The 16,330-nt window shown below is 35.2% G+C and overlaps 1 protein-coding gene across 1 annotated transcript in view; it reads left to right on the forward strand.

Moving 5' to 3' along the window:
* The first annotated feature begins 2,929 nt into the window (after positions 1-2,929).
* LOC136810429 (uncharacterized) overlaps positions 2,930-16,330 on the forward strand; it is a 30,447-nt gene continuing 17,046 nt past the window's right edge. Inside the window, exon 1 of the mRNA XM_067066993.1 lies at positions 2,930-3,146. The gene's annotated coding sequence lies outside the window, so the exon portion shown is untranslated. The remainder of the gene's footprint in view (positions 3,147-16,330) is intronic.

Here is a 16,330-nt window from a genome sequence, read left to right on the forward strand (position 1 = left end):
TTTAGAAATTTTGAAATAAATCAATGTAATGTAACCACGCCTTTAGTTTGCATTTTTAGTTTATGATTCTGCTGATAGTGCTCTGTGAAAGGATTGTATCGTGTCCACATCAGTAAAATTAAAAAGTGCGATACAAGTGGCTCTGTGTATGATTTTTTTACTACAGACGAGCAGTAGTAAAAAAAGAACCTTTTTTCCGCCTCGGGAAATCGCCACCCGCCCGTTACACGTCAGGTGCACCCAACTGTCGGGTGTTAAAATTTCTAACTTCGAGCACCCGACAACAGGTGCACTGGCAGGGTTGTCAATACATCGTTTAACAGTCTCGCCATCTCCATTGTAGAGGCGGTAGGTAAAAATGCTTACTTTAGTACTGTGGAAGGTTAGAGAAATGTAAACATTGCCAATTTTTTTCTTTCCTTTTAAAAGATAATGTTTTAGATATTTGAACATGATATTAATGACAATTTTATGTATCTCTCCTGAAAATTTCACAAAAATTCATGTAGAGGAAAAGAAGTTATGATTAAAAGGAGTTCTTTACCTACCATTTCTCTGCTGGGTTTTCTTATGAGAACTGGATGTTTACCTACCACTTTTTACAGGGGAGAGTGAAGTTTCCCGTGGTTGCCAAAATCAAAACAATGGAAAATTGTTCATACGCGTGCGTGCGCAGTCGACACTGTTAAACGGTGTATTCGTTCGGCCACCATTTCATCGAACCCGGACGGTGTCAATCGAACGAATCGAACGCCGAATCAATTGAACGCAATTGAACACAATCGAATAGACCTTTTTTCAAAGAGGCGTTGAATAATTATGTAGTCCAGCAGAAAAACAATGATAAAAGCATGCATAATTATTACAATATGCATGATACAGTATGCACGGCTCTATCATTGTTTTTATGGCTGGACTCTCCTGGACTAGATAATTATTCAACAGGACGTCCTCTTTGAAAAAATGTCTATAATTGCAATTCGATTGTCGAACGCAATCGAATCGCAATCGAATATTACTCAGGATTTGCCGTTTGATTGCTTTGATTACATTCGATTGTATTCGATTATGTTTGAGAAGGTTCGAATGATTTAGATTTTATTCGCTTTTGTACGATACTTAATAAGCGCTCGGCCGCCCATGTTAAAAAGCTCTAACAGAGTGATCCAATTTAATTTAATCGCAATCAAACTCATCGAACTTAATCGCAATCGAACCAATGGAACATAGTCAACTATTAACCGAACCAATCTAACCTTACTCGAACACAATCGAATATTACCCAAGAATCGGCCGTTCGATTGAGATTCGATTATGTTTGACAATCAAATTGCAATTATTCGATTGCGTTCGATTACATTTGATTGGTTCAATTGCAATTTTGGTTCAATACACCTTTCCCGTAATTCGTAAAACTAATGCGCACGCATTATTCCAGACCCCCGCGCTCGATAGGATAGATCATCGGAACGGCTCGATGACGGATCGATATGTGATCGATGGATTACTTATCGATCCGGATAGGAGATCGATGGAAGATTCAGCCATTAAAAAGTCTTGAGTATCGATCCTTCGTTGATCCATTATCGAGCTAGTATTTCAATCGAGTATATCGATTCGTCATCGATCGTTAATCGATTCGTCATCGATCGTTAATCGATTCGTCATCGATCGTTAATCGATTCGTCATCGATCGTTAATCGATTCGTCATCGATCGTTAATCGATTCGTCATCGATCGTTAATCGATTCGTCATCGATCGTTAATCGATTCGTCATCGATTGTTAATCGGTTCGACATCGATCGTTAATCGATTCGTCATGGATTATAAATCGATTATGCATCGATGACGAATCGATTAACGATCGATGACGAATCGATTAACAATCGATGACGAATCGATATACTCGATAGAGTCGATAGGGTAGATAAGATCGATAAAAGATCGATGATAGATCGATGATAGATCGATAACTAATCATAAGCTTAAAAAAATCTTGAGTATCGATCCTCTATCGATCTCCTATCCGGATCGATAAGTAATCCATCGATCACATATCGATCCGTCATCGAGCCGTTCCGATGATCGATCCTATCGAGCGCGGGGGTCTGGATTATTAAACAAACCTGTTTTTGCCTGCGTTCCCTTAAGGAAAGTTGGTTTTTTGAGCTTTTCTTAAGTTCTGTCGAACAAAATCCCCTCAAATTTTAGTATGTTCAATCTATTCATGATATTATACCACCCTGAAAATATTTTGCCAAAGAAGATCGCTGTCAAAAGTTAGAGGCTAAATCAAATCCCACTTTACCTGACCCCTCGCAGGCAAAAACGCGTTTTTTACCTCCCAAAAAGTTTTCTACACAACGGTGGAGCGCACATTTTCCCGGGCCATTTCTGAGAAATTTGAATTACGGGAAAGGTGTATTGCGATTTTTCAATGTTCGAAGACACGAAGTTGTTCTTCGATTAACACCGTCTGGTCGAACACCTCCAAAGTCATTTTATTTGAGTTAATGACCGGCATATTTAAAAATACACAATTTCTCTATTAGAGTATACCTGGTACCTATGGTGGGAGTTCTTTAAACCAAGTGAGTAAAGTCCAGGGGTAATCTGTGTGTTATAAAAATAATTCTCTCTGCAGCAAGCGGTTGCCATGTTGCTTTCTTTTCTGTACACAAAACATCAGAAGCGAGTGCAGTTTTTATGACAAGCGGAATATTGTACTGTAATATGAACGTAATATGGAAGCAAAAATAAATTTGTTTAGTTGATGATATTATTAAATCTTTTTGGAGAAGAATAATGAAGTTGATCTTCAATCTAATGTAGGTAGATTTTGTCTTTTGTCAAAGATTTTTTTTGAATTCCTTTGACATCTAAAAATCTGTTAAAATTTTGATGTTATCATTTTAATTATGTAAAATGATATTTGATATTATGAAAAGTGTGTTATGAAAACGGGAAACAACCAAAATACAGAAAGATGGTAGAAGCAGAAAGCTAATTTTTTTCTCGATCACTTCATCACTTCACACTTCCAGTGTTCACATCCCAGTCATATTATTATTCTGATCATCACTCCCTTATGATTGAACCATTAACCGATTGATCCATAATCATAATGATGTCTAAAAGCTTCTAGGTAAGTCATACAATATTTATTTTTAATTTATATTTAATTGTTTACTTACTGTCAACTGTATGACTGACCATGGATTTATTATAGAGACTGGTTGAAAGCGAAGTATTGTCTTTCTTTTGTAATCATTTGCGTACTTTTGCTGGCCAAAAGTTTGAAAATAAATGATGCTAGAATACCATGGAGCGAATAGCTACATTTATGAAATCTGGTGTGAGAAAAACATCATCAGACGAGTAAATTCAAACAAAATGCGGCTAGTTCGAAACACGGGTCACGGGTCACGGGTCCGGGTCACGGGGCACGGGTTACGGGGTGACGGGGCAGCTCAGATCAAAGTAATTCAAACAGAAAATGTTTTAAAAACACTAAAAATTATCGAAAAAATCAATTTTAAGGTATTTTATCCACGTATGACTATTTAAAACGCTAAAACCTAACCACGTGCTTTCCACGTGCTTTCGAAGTTTGCGTCGTGTATAATGCAGACCAGAAAACACCGCAACATATTACATACATATAATAAGCTTATATTATCAATAATACACTTTTAGTGTTATATGCATGTTATATGTTATACGTAAGTAATATACATATTACAATTCCCATCGCCTGAAAAGCGAGCTTTCTCACGAAAATGATAGTACGGCTATTGTTAAATCATATCTCATTATATCCCCTCCATCACCTTGAGTATGAATATAATTTTAATGGTTAATAACGTAGAAATGATGGTATTTTATAAATGTGTCAATATTTTCCACCTACCATTATGAATTTTTAATAAAAATGACGTAATTATACTCATATCTCTAAAACCACTATCTTGCAGCATTTAATGATTTTAAAACATGTCAATCTATATCCAGTCACATGATTAGCATCCTATTGACTATGAAAAAACATTTTGCTGTAAATTGGTTCAGAGGCCTTATATTTCATGATTTTGACAATATTTTTGTCATTCAATATCATTTTGTCAAAATTTGTGGGTGACATATTATTGAAAAATTTTCATGATAATACTATTCGTATATAATTGTTTCAGACATACTATACTAGTAGTATTAGTACTATTATATGTTTTATGTAGTACGTGTTATGAATTATACGTCATGATATCGTTATATTTTTTCCGGTCTGTAAATTGTATGCCCCGTGCCCAGTGACCCGTGACCCGTACCCCGTGCCCCGTAACCCGTGACCCGTGACCCGTGACCCGTGTTTCGAACTAGCCGAACAAAATGCTTATAATGACACGAAATTTTGAATTGGGAATATCTTTTGATATGAAAATATTTTAGTGGCATGTGATGTGGTGGCACGGTGGAATTTTTGAGGTTGAAGTTTAAAAATTTCTAGTGTCAATATTCAATTTCTTATATACAGTATACATAACATGTTTTTGCATCTTCCTCCTCAGATTTTAAAACGTCATAACGACGTATAATTAGTAATTAACTAGATGATTTTGACTCTCAGAGGAGAACTTAGAGGCTCATTTGGGAATTGGATTAGTGTATTTTGATGAGAAATGCAATTAAAATGCTATGAAGAATCATGTTTAATGGTGGAAAAATTACTGCGGACAAGGCTTGTACATGAGAAATTTGCAAAAATCAGCGAGTTGTTTTTCCAGTCAGTATAGACTTTTAAACTTGTACATCAAGATTAGGGGATTTCAAGTACGGGCCGATTTTACTTTCGTTTAGACAGTATAGACCTAACTCTTCATACAAAAATTACGGGAAACGCATGTTTGGACTTTGTACCCTATGCTGCACTCAAGCACTTAAGCCAAAGTCCCGCAAAGGCGGGACAAAAATCAGTTTTTTGAAGTTTGCAAAAAAACGTCACATAGAAGATCTTTCAAATTCACAATGTGAATAGAGCAGTAAAAAATACAACTTTTCTATTTTTCCTTTTTTTGCAAAAGTTCTAGGAATAAAAATAAAGGGATAATGATGATTGAATACTATCCATAGCAAAGCTAGAATCGTTTCGCGTACTCTTCGCACGAGAAAATGATTGACAGATTGAAGTTTTCACCCGCGCAGGAGTTCGCGGAGCGCTCTCGGCTCAATCCTTGGACCGCACTAAAAATGGTAGACTGAGCTGTGATAGATCATTTCGATGGAAGTTGTTGGAATGTTTACAAGGCTCTTGACAGAAAATCGTTTGTTTTATTGTCAATGATGACAGTGCGGTTATTAAATTTGTTAGATCTGACAAATTGATGTTTGTAAGTGCACTTTATAGTTTTGATTCCCATTGAAGAATCATATTCTGGTTTTCATGTTATTAGATGCTGTTTTAGAGCTTTAGGTCTACACTGTTAGAGTGGTTTCATTCTCGATTTCAAGCCAACATCTTAGCAACGAGGTGCCTGCCCATAGTTACAGGGGTTTGTGCAAAAAACTAAACATAGAGTATTTTCCAAATCCCCCATTTCGATTAAAGCAATGAAAAATGAAACTTTTCTATGTATCACTTTTTGCACCTATTCTTCAAAATGAAAATATTTAAGATTTTAAGTTCTTCTTTTATTCAATGATTTTTTACGGCACTTTGTTAACAATCTAACTCTCGCATCAAATTCCCGCTTTTTTCAGTAAATTGAGGATGAGAAAAAACCTAAGCCACAGATCACGGATTGAAACAAATATATGAAGGGTGGGATTTTACAGTCGCCCGTCGTGCAAGGTGCAAGATAAAATAGGTAAGACTAGCCTAGTTTCTAATCCTGATATAGGAGTTTAAGTTTGGACTGCCAGTGTCTATAATAATTCCTTGGACTGACTGTCAATAAGTCCTATTTCACCTGTAAGGGCAAATTTCAGAAAAGTACTTAGAAAACAACCGTTAGAAACACTTGAGAATATAAGAAAATCGGGATAAAAGATAAGGAAAGTAAAAATAGGGGGAAAATTAGAGACAATGCATTCTGGCAGTGAAGTCAAGTTAGAAGATATTTTTTATTAGAAAAATGGTTAAAAGTTGTCAAAACGCAATTTACCTTACCTCCTGAGTTTGTCTTTGTTATGCTAAAATATAACAAACCTTTGTCATGCTGTCTAATTACAAAAACCTCCAATCTCTACCAGTCGGGTGTTTAAGATAAAAACTGCAATTATTGCTCTTTTCGTAAATTATTGCCGAAAACGGCAATTTTTTTAACGATGAAATGCTGAATCAGCAAAATGCGTTGTCCTTTTAAGGGCAAAGATGTCAGAGGTGTTTGAAAATAGTAAAATTGCATCGAGAAAAAAGGTTTTTCTGATTTTTAAAAGTGATTTTTTTCTAAAATAATATGTTAAAAGATCCTGCATCGATGCCAAAACACAGCCAGAAAGAGATAACAAAACCCCTGCTGTAAATTTGTTTACATATGACTCGATTTTGCTATCTGCATACATCTATCTGCAACAAAAACCAGTTGAAAACAAATCTAAACGAGGAACAGTAGTAGGTTTTCTTATGGCGAGGGTGTCAAATACCACGTGTTCAATAATAAAATCAACTTTTATTTGCAAAAAAGGCAATAATTGCTGAAAAGGGCAGTTTTTATTTATTTACTTTTTTATTTTTCTGCTATTTCAGCATTAAAAAATTGCCTTTTTTCGGCAATAATTTCCGAAAAGAGCAATAATTGCAGTTTTTATCTTAAACACCTGACTGTCTACTTCTCCGCCCTCTTGTTTCACTTTAAATGCTGTGTTTTAAAATTCCTTAGCTACATTATATGTACGGAAAAGGTTTTCTCCAGGTTTTTTCAATCCCGGGATTAAACCACGAGAACGGTTCTGCCCGCTTATTTTCCTTTCAGCGTTGAGCCCCAGGGATACTTAACAATAAAAGAGATTTTAAGATTAATGTTGAAATGCGTATTGTTTTGATAAATTTAGGCGATATTCAACAAAAATAAGGTGGTTTTAAACAAATGTTTGACAAATTGGCGTTTCTTTCTGTTCTAATATATGCAAATCACGTTGAAAAAAGAGTATATTTCCGCCTTTACTTTAACTTTCGCTTTTGTGTTACGCGATTCTGATTGGATGAATACCGCTTGCTAACAAATTCTGATTGGATAATTTCCCACACCACGGATGAATTTTGATTGGTTGAAAGTTTCTGAGTGTGAATTCTTATTGGATGAATACCTGAAAAGTAAACAATAGTATGTAAGTATTTTGCTTATCAAAACCTAAAGATTTCCAGGGGCTTTTATTTACTTTGCATGACGATAATTAAGCCTAAAAAACACCGAGAAAAAAACCCAACATAAAACAGGTGTATTTTGTAATGCAGAAAATGATAATGTGAATCTTTTTGAAATTCTATGTTAGGGTTTTTTCTCAATGCCTCATAACTATGCCCAGGGTACCCGTTGCGAAAACAAAAGCGATTACTGCAAAAATGCATCAAAAATAGCAATTTTGGTAATACCTCAAATATTGATACTTGACTGTACTGCCTGGAGTATGATATTGTTTCCCAACCAAATTTGATTTTTGCAGTCAAAAATGAACTGGGATTTACCTTTAGCTTACGTGGCGCACAGCGTTTTGTTAGGGATAGGCAGTCTGCCTGCTGTTCATCCCTAGCTAACATGCACCCAGCCAGACAATGGTGCACCCAGACATTTGGTGCACCCATGTGTTGGGTCTTCCTACTTTTTGATACTTTTTGAAGGCTTCTTTGTTCGTCTCAACAATCATCCAATTTGAGAAATCCGATGATGGACCATGACTTTGATGGGTCCCCCTTTTTTTAATTTTTGCTGAATTTGAAATTGGTATCTGACTTAAAATGTTGTACAATGTAAGTATAAAAACTTATTTGAATCGTTTACACTATACCCTGATCCCATTAAAGCATTCTTCATTCTATAATTGAAATTAAATTTTTATTTAACTTTTGCTGCTCTCAATCCTTTCAATCAACCAAAATTCATTCAAAACTAGAGTTGAACAAACTGAATCAAGTCTTAGCAGATCTTTTAGAACTTTTTTAGTTGTGATAAAATTTTTCTGTACATAACGTTCATCATATATGTTACAAAGACTCTAGGGGTGCCTAATACAATGAGTTTTTTATCTGGTCTAGTTTATCAACTAGTTTTATGAATTTGATACATTTTGCCAATTTAGTTCAAGAAACTTAATTTACGTTATGTTAGAATGAGAAAAACTTGTTTTCATTTTCAGGAGTCTAAATTGTTATACATAGTATAATTGATTAATAAGAGGAATGTTCTTTGAATAAAAACATCCACAGATTTTGTTTAGGGTCCCTTGTATGCAGTATCCTACAGTATGCATATAACTTCTTGCATTTTTATTGATTGACAATTCAGGGGGGGGGCTGGTTCCCCCTTTTTCAGAAAAATCAGGATTTTCAAGTTCGTATCGATACCAATTTAGGGGGGTGGGTCCCCCCTTTTTCAGAAAATCAGGATTTTCATGTTGGTATCGATACCAATTTAGGGGGGTGGGTCCCTCCTTTTTTAGAAAATTGGGGTTTTCAAGTTGGTATTGATACCAATTTAGGGGGTGGTGTAGCCTGGATATCCAGACTGTAAACTATTTCACAGTCTGGTTTTTGATATTTTATGTTCTGGTTTACAGCCTGGTCTCCCTAGAGTGATTTGCATTCTCCATATGAGAATGCAGTCCGCTTGTTTGCCCTCACTTCGCTAAAGCTGTAAGGACCAATCTACATGGCGCGGAGCAATTCTGAAGCAAAATAGGATAGTCCTCCAGTTGCTAGTGAAGATAGGGCTTTCTGTTACATGAAAACATGAAAAAGAAGAAAACAGAGGCAAGTTCATTTTCCAAGAAAACATGGTTGGTCATGATAATGCATGCTAACTTGTTCATGTAATCTTTGGATGTTTTAAATGGTTTTAGATCTTGTAAGGCTGCTTTTTATTAATTTATGTTTTGCCCCCCAGGGTTGATGAGGAAAGTTTTGGAAACATGGGTTTGCACTTTCATTCTCTAGGGAGACCAAGCTCTATAATTTTAGAACTTTGTATGTTGAGGTAAATTTTGTTTTTTTCTAAAATTTTGAGCTTGGATATCCAGGCTAGGGGTGGTGGTGTCTACTGCTTTCAAATCTCGAAAAGTCAGGTTTTTGGGCCCTGGGTCGGTATCCTGTGGACCCTGACCCCCCCCCTCGAATCAGCTCTCCTAAGAGGAAAGTAATTCGGCAGCAGTGCCTCGTTTGGTAGTGAATTGAGAAAATGGTCCAATTGATGTTTGAAATTAGTTTTGGAGCAGTTTTTGAGGTTACGGATGGATTGTGGGAGGGCATTAAATAGTCTGGGACCTTCTTCTGACAGGGAGTCTCTACATATTTTTATTTGCCTTATGTTCACCTCTTTTAGATAACATTTTCTACCCAGTCTCTGGTTATCGTAACTGAAAATGCCACCTTTGTTTTCAGCATAGTTAAGATTTGTACAAGCTGTACTAGGATGCTCCAGGTGTAGATAATCCTGTATCTTTCTCTGCGCCGCTCCAGGCTGTATAGTTTAAGATCTTTGAGCTTCCCCCAATAGTTGAAATGTTGAAGTGTAGGGATTCCATTCAGGTAAGACTTTTAAAGTGATTCCAGTTGTTGGATCAGATATCTTTTTTAAGGTGACCACAGCTGGGAGCAATGGTCAATGTGTGGTAGTACCAGTGACTTCCAAAGAGTTAGGATTACTTGACAATCTCTTGTTTTGAACGTTCGATGGATCCAAGCAATGATACTTTTGACTTTCTCGATCTGGTTTGTGATGTGTTTGCTGTATGGTATATTCACATCCAGAGTGACTCCTAAATCCTTCACGTCCATCTTGGTTTTGATAGGAGAGCCAGTGTCTGAGAGGTAACTTGAGTGTTCTTTTAGTTCTTCATTTTTTCCGTATTTGAGATATTCAAACTTCAAGCCATTGAGCTGCATGTTGTTTAATGATTTCCATTGATACACCACATCAAGGTCGTTTTGTAGAATTGAACATCAGTGTTATTAGAGATCTCCTTCATTAAACGTGTATCGTCAGCAAATGAAGATAGAAATGAATGTAGGATGTTAGTGTCAATATCTTGGATCATTACCAGGAAGAGAAGTGGACCAAGAACTGATCCTTGGGGGACACCAGAAATGACTTCTGATTTTTTGGAGAGGATGTAGTCAACAGATACTTGTTGGGTCCTATCGGTAAGGAAGGATCTGATCCATTGCAGTAATTTGCCAGTTATACCATTTCTCTCGATTTTATGGAGTAAGATTGTATCATCTACACGGTCAAATCAGAGATTTGGGAAAAGAGGATAAGAAATGCGCTATTCATCTATTTGAAGCTAGGTTGTAGAATCTTTTGTTTCTATTGAAATGTCTGCGGCCGATCGATTGTTTTTATTCTGGACCAATCAGAGCGCTTGATTCGTTATGCGCACAAGACTAGAAGTACAAACAAAAAATGGCAGCCGTGATTGATATCGAAAGTGAAATAATTTTTTTTTAAATCGCGGATTTTGATATTTTTTATAAGCACTTTTCACTTTGAACGCAGTGTTTCTCAAGCCTTCGTCGTTGTGCCTGAAGGGGAGAATTTCCCAGCTTTGACCAAAATATTTTCCTTATAGAATGATCGAATCAATTTGATCAATTTTATACATACTGTAGCTAAAAGAATTGAAATTCACATTATAAAACCAAAAATGATAAGGTTGTAAAACTAGGATAATTTTTGGTTATTTCTTGAACTAGAGTTTCTAAGAAACAATATCATGGAGGCCTCTTCAGCCGGGTGGTGATGTTGGGTATTAGAACAAATTGGAAAAGAATACACGTTTCTTTTTATAAGAACAAACTATATAAGAACATAAGGCTTCGAGGCCCAAAAATTTAAGAACATTCTAAGAACATTCTAAGGCTTTGGAGACTTAAAAACATGCATTTTCTTAAGAAATTACATCAAAATGCTCAAAAAATGCTGAAAATAAGAACATTTTAAGAACATTTTTAGGCTTCAAATCTAAAAAACTAAGAACATCCGAAGGCTTCGAAAGTTTTTGACGTTCTTATAAAAAAAAAACGTGTAGAGCTCAAAAGAAAGAAAGAAAAAAGAAGCGATGATAATTCATGATATCAATGCTAGAAGATCAAAAATATCATGAAATCTTTCTTTTAAGAGCTTTTATGAACTCGAAACAATAAAGCATAAAATAATCCAAAAACATTATTGAAAAAAATATAATAGTTATACAAAACAGCTCCATCTAGGGATTTTTCCCTCGATATAATGAAATATCTATCTAGCAAATAAAACAGTATAATAAAAGTGCATAAGAATTAAAAATTAAAAATATCCTTCTCTTAGTAGAAAACATTTATGCAACACTTTTAATTTGTAAATGCTGCTAGAAAATGGTTTGAAATTTTTCTAAAAAAGATTAAACCCAAAAGGGTTTTTTTATGATTTACCTTCATTTATAACACCTGGGAAAATAAAGATGTATTGCATGAAAAAAATCAATATCACTCATGACTTTCCATTGAAATAAAATTGAGAAGACTATAAAAAAAGACTAAAACCTTCCAACTGATTTTAAATTAGTACATTGATTCAGATTGTATAACTTGAAAGCTGGACTAGAAAATTATATCATTGCTCCATAGAGGACTAAATAGCACACAGTTATGCAAACGTCATAATTATTACTTTTAACACTTGACCGAAAATCAATCCCACAATCCTTTTCGTCTTAATTAAAAAGTCGTGAAAGTCATTACTTTTTCTTTGTAGTTGAGTGTAATTTGCATGCAGGCGTAGTTAACGCGAAGGGTGATGGGATTGAATTTCGGTCAAACAGAAAAATCAATGTCTATTTTTAGATTCACTGCGGTATGCTATTCAACAGATGTGTAACTCATTGCTAAAAAATTAAATACATTTATACATTTGGAAAAAATATTGGAAAAATAATATCAGCCTGTGCTCAGAAAAACTTGTTACATAACAACAAGTGAAAATATGTGTTCAAGTAGGATTGTAGAATTTAAATAGAAGCACTTTTGGGGTCTCCTAGTTTGTTTACATTTGGTAATTTTGGCCCACATGTTTCCTGGCTCTGATGACTTGTTTGGACCATCTTTCCAGGTAGCCAGGGACAACCTGGATACAAAACAAACATCCAAATAAATACAGATTCGATAAAAATTCTCCAGACTGATCAAATTTACATAATACGTATATGGAAATCCACTTTTTCCAGAGAACATTTTCCAAGTATATGTCCAATTTCAAAGGATATGTAGGCGGTGCTCAACCAGGTTCAACTGTTCATATCCACGGTTGTCTAGAAAACATTTACAAAATATTAACATCCTCTTCATATATTTATTATTCCATTCTGTTTTGGCATTTTTCAGCAGACTTTTCCATGCTTTAACGTGACGGTCAAAATGCAAAAATGTTGAGTCATCCTGAGTCAATCTTTACTTCATTGCACCAGTGCTTGGATGGCCAATGGCCCATACTTAACTTTCTGTGAAATGATTTTTCTGGGTAGTGTTGTTATAAACAATATTTCATAGAGAAAATGACGATAACTAGCCCTGAAAATATATAAAATGAAAATCTACTGTAAAACTGGGGCTTTTTTTGTTTTTGTATAAGCAATAATCTGCATGAATTACCCTAACACAGACTGTAAAGTTCACCGATGAAATTATGTTTTGGCTGCAAAATTGTCCAAGCCTTGTGAGTCAATCCACTGACCGGTCAAAATCATGGCCCATCAATAGTCAGACTTTATAAATATCACATGTCGAGGTTATTTGAACTTTACAATGTTTTTGTTAGCCGAAACTTGAAATTTCCAACCCAAAAGTCAATGGTTTCCCTAGATAAAGCTAAAAGTACCACAGAGGAAATCAAGTATACTTACTGAATCTCAAGTCCATTACCACGGAGGAAGTTTTTCTAAGATTACACTATTTTTTTCATCTAAAATTTGAAAAAAACAAAAAATTATCAATCGATTTTGCCCATCTTAAATCAAAATGCCAAGAAGTTTTAGAGAGTGCCCAGGAAAACTAAGGCATAGGTGGTCACAATCAACCTTCCTACTACCCATAAAAATTATGTCTGCAACACAAAAAATTCATTCAGAGCAATACAAGCCAGAAAGAAATTGGTCCCAAATTTTCAAAATTTCAAGCATGCCTCATGTCCGCCATCTTTACTCCCAGAATATAGAATGATTTTTCCTCGATTTTCTCAGGGGAAACCCCCAGAAGATCAAAGATTCACTCCCCAGTCTCTTTTTCACAAAGAACTCACTGGAAAGCTTTATTCAAGGACTTTTTTCTTGAACATTGGTTAACCTGTACGTAACGCCATTTTGTTTCGGCCTTCCTTCTTGCTCAACTATTCTACAGCCTTGCTTCTTCAAAGGGTGCCGAATTCAAAGAGAAAGAATAGGAAAACAGCGAGCGGCAGCGGCGTTTCTTATCCTCTTTTCCCAAATCTCTGGTCAAATGCTTTGCTAAAGTCAAGGTCAGTAACGTCAACGTTACATCCTTTTTCAATGTGATGGATGAGTCGTTCTGTGTGCGAAAGAAGTTGGCTAAGACATAATCTTCCAGACCTGAATCCATGTTGATTATTGTTAAAGAGGTTGTTTTCTTCTAGGTGATTTTGTAGCCGTTTTCTGACAATCTTCTTGAAGATCTTAGTTATATGCAAAGTTAATGCTACAGGTCGATAGTTTTCAGGTAGGCCTTGGTTGCCTTTTTTAAAGATGGGTGTGATGAAACTGGTTTTCAAAAGTTGAGGTGTGTAGCCTTTGTCGAGTATATTTCTCCAGATTAGAGAGAGAGGGGCTGCAATCTGTGACTTGACTTGTTTTAAGAAAATTGCAGGGAAGCCGTCTGGTCCTGCTGCTGCATTGGAGGATAAAGTGTCGATCTCCTCTATATTATCTTGCTCTGAGAAGTCGATATCACTTAGATTTGGTTGATTTTCGGTGATTTCTGGCAAGTTGTAGTTGGGTAGGTTGAAACAACCAAAGTTAAAGTTAATTTGAAGCGAAGAGCACAAAATACAACGGATACCCCACAGCAAATTCTTTCAAGAGAGCTGAGAAATGTCAGTGAAGATGTTGCTGCTAACTTGCCAGGCATGGAAACGATGCGGCAGAATATTAGGAAAGTGAGAGAAAATGCTGATCAACCTCCGAATCCTCTGAGCAGGGAAGATATTCCTGTTTTACCACAGGCTTTTACCATGACAACAGTCAACGAAAGGTTTCTGGTTTACGACAGTGGTGTTGGTGATGAAAAAAGGATTTTTATTTTTGCAACGACATACCGGGTGTCCCAGAAAAAAGTTCCGCTCTTTGAAGTGAATTTTCTCGAGTTCTATTAACTTTTAAATAATGAATCTTTTTGCATTGGAAAGAGGAAGGATAAACTTAAATTTTGAGAGGTCATTTATTAAGTCAACTTGATCAAAAGTTATAGCCTAAATGCTAAAACATCACTTTTCAAAAAAGTCAAAAAAAAGATGAACACTGGGACACCCGGTAGGTATCCAGCTATTGACTGAATCTGAACACTGGTATGCAGACGGTATTTTTCCAGCTTTACACCATTCATGTTCAACGTGATGGGTCAGTTTTTCCTTGTTTGTACGCCCTACTTCCAAACAAAACCGAAGCTACATACCCAGACATACCGCAGATTTTTTTATCAGGTCTTGACTCTGTAAAGTAGTAAAAAACGACAAAAAAACAGCCTTTTGTCGATCAACCAGCAATAAACTTTGTTTGATATCTTTTGATTGAATGAATATTTTTTGAAAATTTTTTTCACAATTATGATGATCTAAGATTGAAGAGTCACTCCTGTGAAAATGGTAATTATACCACATTTCTACAAGAAGTTGATTTTTTTCTTCTTCATTTTTCATTTTCCTTTTTTTTTCTCAAATTTTTTACTTGATAATATTCCACTCACGAATATCTTTTTAACGAGCACAAAATCGCAACTTGATTCAAATTCTGTCAAAAGTTACAGTCATTATTTTCTCCAGCTGCAAATTATTTTGAGACAGACTTTACTACGAGATATTGTGAACTTCAGGATTTAAATTTTTTGTTCATTATTTTTTATCGTATAGAGGATGCTCTAACTTGAATTTTGAACCATCATACATTAAATTTGAAAAAGTAGTTCGAAAGTTGACTGACTTTTTTTCCATTTCGAAATTTCAAAAAATCATTAGAAACAGCAATCACGCTATAAATAAGACAAAACGACAAAACACAATTTTATTGTTTTTTTGATTCTTTTTTTTTTCTTATTTATATTTTGCCAACAGTTTCTCAATCTTATTTGCACGTCATGAACATTTTCAGCACAAGCAAACTCAATGTAGCCCCAAGTTCTTTGAGCAACTAGTCGAGGAGGTGATCTATTTTTTCAAAAGTTTTCTCACATAGCACACACATAACATCAAAACCTCTCTTGGAGATTTCCAAAACTTTTCCAAAAATATTATCCCACATGGGAATAGCTTGTTTTGCCATATTTTTAAATATTGTAACGAGTTTTGATGAACACAGTTGCATTTTTTGGTATTTTTACGTGTAAAGAAGGTAAGTGTCAAAAGAAAAGTTTGCTTGCTGTTTTTGATGATTTTTTGAAATTTCGACATTAAAAAAAAGTCAGTTTTTTTGAAATAATTTTCGAACTACTTTTTCAAACCTAATGTATGATAGATCAAAATTCAAGTTAGAGCATCCTCTATACTATAAAAAAGAATGAACAAAAAATTTAAATTCTGAAGCTCACAATATCTCCACAAACCTGTATACTTTTTTTGGTGCACCCGGTATTGTTACCATTTTTCTATTTTCTTGTTACATTAGCTGTCAGGTAGGTTCATTCATCATGAACCTTGTATTTAAGAAGACTTTTGAGCTATTCTGACAAAACAAACAGCTCTGCAGGTAGATATTATGATGACCAAAAAAATGTATGGGGATATGATTTTCTAAGAATTGGAAATGCTTCTTATTCCTTGGAGTGTCACTTTTCTTGAACTTACAAAAGAGTGAAAACAATTTTCAAGTCTTCCCTGGTCTTGCGATGGACTATACATTGTGGTTTGTGTAGTGACCCTCATC

Source organism: Clytia hemisphaerica, unplaced genomic scaffold, assembly GCF_902728285.1.
Source record: "Clytia hemisphaerica strain Z4C2 unplaced genomic scaffold, Clytia hemisphaerica genome assembly, whole genome shotgun sequence".
In the NCBI taxonomy this organism is placed as follows: Eukaryota; Metazoa; Cnidaria; class Hydrozoa; order Leptothecata; family Clytiidae; genus Clytia; species Clytia hemisphaerica.